The sequence below is a fragment of the Octopus bimaculoides genome, chromosome 2 (genome assembly GCF_001194135.2).
Source record: "Octopus bimaculoides isolate UCB-OBI-ISO-001 chromosome 2, ASM119413v2, whole genome shotgun sequence".
NCBI classification, from domain to species: domain Eukaryota; kingdom Metazoa; phylum Mollusca; class Cephalopoda; order Octopoda; family Octopodidae; genus Octopus; species Octopus bimaculoides.
The window spans coordinates 50,796,755-50,802,477 of record NC_068982.1 but is presented as its reverse complement, the minus strand read 5'-3'; positions in this window follow the sequence as shown (position 1 = coordinate 50,802,477).

Here is a 5,723-nt window from a genome sequence, read left to right as displayed (position 1 = left end):
TCTATTTTAGATAGTTCATTTAGTGTCCAGTTAAGGATGTTGTAGCTGTAGCTTATAACTGGGACAGCTAAAGTGTTGATACCCATTATCTTGTTTTTAGCATTGAGCTCTGTTTTTAGTATTGATCTAACTCGTCTATAGTTCTCTTTCTTTATTTTTTCTTTCATTTGTATGTGTTGTATTCTATCTAGTTCATTGACTCCTAAATATTTGTATGGTTAGCTTTCGTCTAGTTCTCTTATTTCATTGGCTTTATCTAGTGTTATATTGCTAATTTTAACTAATTTTCCTCTTTTCAGGGTTGCTTTGGCACATTTTTCTAATCCGAATTTCATATCTATTTCCTTGGTAAAGCCATGTACTATATCTATTTCCTTGGTAAAGCCATTATTATTATTATTATTATTATTATTATTATTATTATTATTATTATTATTATTATTATAATTATCATTATTATTATTATTATTATTATTATTATTATTATTATTATTATTATTATTATTATTATCATCATCATCATCATCATCATCATTATCATCATCATCATTGCCTTTGCACAGCTTTTAACGCTGGAGGTGCACTACGGTGTCAGCTGTTCACTGCCAGTGAACTAAGGTAACACCTCTTATTTTTCGAGCACCTTCCGGAGTATTCGAGCGGTTCCAAGCAGTGCTGTTTTCTGCAAGTGCTCCACCTTTATTGCAGCCCCTATTTGTTCCATGTACTTCTCGAGATTTTTACTCACTGTTCCCAGGGCTCCGACAATTATTGGTAAGACTATCACCTTTTTCATCGACCACAACTGCCTTACCTCCCAAGCTAACCTGTCATACCTATCAACTTTTCTTTCTTCCTTATCGCATACCTTGTTGTCAGCTGGGCATGCTATATATATATGATCCAGCATAGTTTACTTTTTTTCTCTATGGAGACTTTATCTAGGTTCCTATTTTCTATCTCATGATCACACTGAATCATAAAACCCCATAGGATCTTTGCATTATCATTTTCTATGATGCCTTCGGGTTTATGGTCGTACCAATTTTTTTCTCTGTCAAGACCATACTTGTCGCAAAGCGTCCAATGGACAAGCCTGCCTATATTGCCATGGCGTCTCTTATATTCCTTCTGGGCTAGTGGCGTACATTGGCTGGTAATATGCCATAGGGTTTCACCATTTTGTCCACAGATTCTGCACTTATCACTTTCTGATGTGCTGTCTACTCTGTATCTTATGTAGTTTGTTCTTAGAGCTTGACTTGGTCTGCACAAATTAGATCCTCTGTTTCCGGTTTTAAATCACTTTTAGTCATCCACAGCCATATTTTTTCTCTGTCTGTCTTATCTTCAATGTCCCTATGAAATTGTCCATGCATTCTTTTTTTTTAACCCATCTATTTTCAGTTTCATTCGTTTTTAATTGTTTGTACAGTGCTTTAACTTTGCAATCTTTCATCCTACACAAACCTGACCTTCTTACCTCTAATAATAGCGGTCTGTGGCATTTTTTAAATACTATGCTATGTTGTTTTCTTCTGCTCTAATGCTGTGTTCGAAACCAGTAAGTCCTATTCCCCCTCTTTTTCTTGGTACATATAGTCTGTCTGTGTCACTTTTTGGATTAAGTGTCCCATATCTAGTTAGAAACTTCCTTGTCTTTCTGTCTAAGCTGTTTAGTTTGTCTACTGTCCATGCGATTACCCCTGCTCCATATCTAAGGAGTGAAACCGCCCAGGTGTTGACAGCTTCAATCTTATTCCAGCCGTTTAACTTCGACTTAAGGATCAGTCTCAGTCTGCGCAAATACTTCGCCTTAAATTTTTCTGTCATTTCTTTCTCCATCAATTTATCCATTTCCAAAATCCCCAAGTACTTATAGCCCGTCTCTTCTATTTGCTTCATAACTTCCCACGACGGTATCGCTAGCCCGTCCATACATTTGATTTTACTTCTCTTCAAGACTAACACACCACACTTTCTCAGTCCGAACTCCATTCTGATATCAGCACTGAAGGTATACACTGTATCAACGAGGGAACTGACTTGGGCTTCATCTTTACCATAAAGTTTGAGGTCATCCTTGAATAACAAATAGTTGACTTTTTGTTGGCGGCTTTTGAATACCAGCTTTTGTTTCCTCAGAATCAGTGTTAGTGGTATCAAGCACAGTACAAAGATCAGTGGGGACAGGCAGTCCCCTTGGAGGATGCCCCTCCTGATTTCTACTGTCCTTAAACTTCTTCCGTATGCTGTCAGGTCCGTCCTCAAATTCGCCATACTTTTTTACAGTAGTGTTTTTGCAATGAAAAAGGTTTACTTTTCGAATACTCAGGGAGTATTATTTTTATTCAGTAGTCTTATTTTTATCGCATGCTTTTACTGCACTACCGAGTGCAGCTCTGTGTGCCTTGGGTATGTACTGTGGTTTGTTGCAGTGCTTTTATTTTCACTGTATTGAAAGTATTTCATAAAGAATGTTGCGGTGCCTAGTAGTGCTATTTTCTGTATGTTATATATACTTGTAAGTTCTGGAGCTGTTATTATGTATTTGTCTGAATGATTTGTTTTCATCATACCTAATGCGCCTACTATAATAGGAATTGTTTCTGCTTTTAGGCTTTACATTCAAGTTGCCTTTATTTTCATATCCTTATATTTTGAAAGTTTCCCCATTTCTTTTAGAGCAGCACATGCCATCAAAGTGACACTGAGGTACAAATATACGAAGCCCAATATACCCATCATGCTTAGCCGTCTGATAGGTACATGCATCACAACCATAAGTGCGCGACGTGGTGATCTCATACAAGATACACAGCGCATGACCTTGCAGGTGGGGGTCCAACTAGAATTTTCTTAAGACCGAGTAGCCTATCCTGCTCAAAAGTTCCCTGAATAAGGGTTGTTTAAGGATGTTGAATGAAACACCCATGTTTCCAGAGGTGAATTATTCAAACCCCAAAGAATTCCTCTATGATGCTTCCCCACTACTTCTGCTTGTGATCAGAGATGCACATATCACCAGCCACTAAGTGACATGCTCAACTGGCTAAAGCCAAGCAACTAACTGATAAGTAAATCTGTAGTATTGAACAGAATATTTGCTGTGGGCCATCTTTTATACCAAGACAAAACCTGTACATGATAACATTTCCAATCAGTTAAGATAAGCCATGAGAGCTAGTGCCTGGTATTGTTATTATTATTATTATTATTATTATTATTATTATTATTATTATTATTATTATTATTATTATTATTATTATCATCATTATTATAGTTGTTGTTGTTATTTTTACTTGTTTGTTTATTTTTTAGTTGTCTATATACTTTCATGGTGACTGGTTACTATTTTTTGGCAAGTAAAACAAATTTATATATAGGCATTGTTCTTGAACCTAAAATTGTTCTAGTTGTTTGATCAGCCGTCATCAAGCAGATCTATGCTGCAGCTGTGATAGCTCCTGTCTTTTTTATGTATCGGAGGCTACACTGTCTAATATACTCAGCCGAATGTAGGGTGAGATTTAAGGGAAATTTAACTAGAAATAACAGGCAGAGCAATTTCATTTTCTTGTTTTTCTTGTTTATAAATATTTGCTTAGACTGACCTTTAACCTTTTCTGTGTATCTAGCAGTCACTTGCAATCGTCTAGGTTCGTAAATGCACACCTCGGAGCATTGTAACAAATATGTAATTATTTTGGTTGCATCTCTTTCGGTACAAATAAGTTAAATGTATATTTATTTCTACAAAGGCCTTTCTTTCTTTCTTTCTTTTTTTAAATCAAGATCAAAAGAGGTTGAGTGAGTGAAACTTTAGTCTAGGATCCATAGTTTCAATACATAATATCATTCTTCCACTGGAATGCATCCATCTAGGATTCCTTCACTTCCCATGTCTTCCTGTAGTCAATAATTTATAGATATTTAAGCAGAACATTAACTGCATCGATCTCACTAGTTTTGGAGGGCTTTTGAAGGTTATGCGCCATCTTTATGGAGGGCTTATGAAGGCTGTGCACATTTCTCATCTCCTTGGAAGGCTTGTAAAGGTTACATACATTTCCCGTCCTAGAAAAGGTTATATACATTGCGTATCTCTTTGGAGGGCTTGTAAAGGTTACATACACTCCTCCAACTCGTCGGACCGAAATAATGATATATGCATAACTTGTAAATATATAAATATGCTTTTCTTGTTTTATCTTTCAGACTACGACCACGCTGGGGCACCACCTTGAAAAAATAGGTATGCCCAGTGTGTAAATAATTTGTAACTATATAAATATATATTTGTATGAATAACTTGTAAATATATAAATATATTAATCTAAATAACTTGTAAATATATAACTATACTTGTGTATATATATAACCTGCACATATCAAAATATATTTGTGTATATAACTTGTGAATATATTAAATATATTTGCGAATATAGGTTGTGAATATATAGATATACCTATGTACAAATTTTTGAATATACTTGTGTATATAATTTGTACATTTAAAGATATATTTGTGTATATGTAAACATATAAATATATTAGCGTATGCAACTAGTAAATAGTTAAATACACTAGTGAGCATAACTAGGAAATTAGGTGTAAAAGTATTAGAATTGATCTGGTTGTCATTTATCAGAAATGCTTCACTGTTATTCTATTTATTTAGTTTGGTAAGGTTGGTGATGGTGATGCTGGTGGTGGTGAGAAACGAATCACACTAAGAACACGTTTAAGCATTCACAATCAGAGATGAAAACACACACACACACACACACACACACACACATACACAGAAGTTCTTAGGGCATGCCATCAACGATAACAAATAAAATGTTATATTCCTATTTTGAGAAGTTAACCTTATACAAGGTTCCCGCTCCGTATTAAAAGCTGTTACCGATAAATTAGAAAGTAGGAAGTTTACACATAAACAGATAAACACAGCTGGTAGCAGACTGCCCCGAAATTTTGCTAGTTCATCTGATCTGCATTTCACAAAAAAAAAAAAAAAAATACTTACTGCATAACAAATAAAATGCAGAGAATACTGTGAATGAACGAGTGCTTATGGTGTTGAATATTAAGCATTATATTTCCAAGCCATCGTACATATTCTGACCTATAAACTGTATAACTCACCTTCGCTCTGAACGCACGCACGTTCATCCGCAAACTCTACCTCTATTCATTTGGCACACGGACACCATATTTTCTTAATCTCCATTTCTCTCCCAAGATATTCATTTATACCAATGGTTCTCAACCAGGGTCGATATGAGCCTTAGGTGTCCACATATGATTTTTGGGTGTCCATGCAAACAAGATAGTAAATTGAGACCCATAGTAGTATTTTAAGGGTCCACGAAAAAGTTTTGCTTTAGATATATTTATTAGTAGAAAGAGCTAAGAAGCTAGGCGCAGGCGTGGCTGTATGGTAAGAAGCTTGCTTCCCAACCACATGGCTCCAGGTTCAGTTCCATTGGGTAAGTGTCTTCTATTATAGCCTGGGGCCATATATATATATATGTAGGTTGAAAATATGTAAAGAAAAATGAAGAAAAATGCTTTCGTTTCGCATAGTTTAATATTTTTTTATATACATATTACATGGGTGTTGTAAAATCCAACCGGTTTCGCTATTTAAATTAGCTTTTCAAGGGGTATTGTATAGTGATTAATTCGTATGATGAGGGGCATTCTTGCTCCTT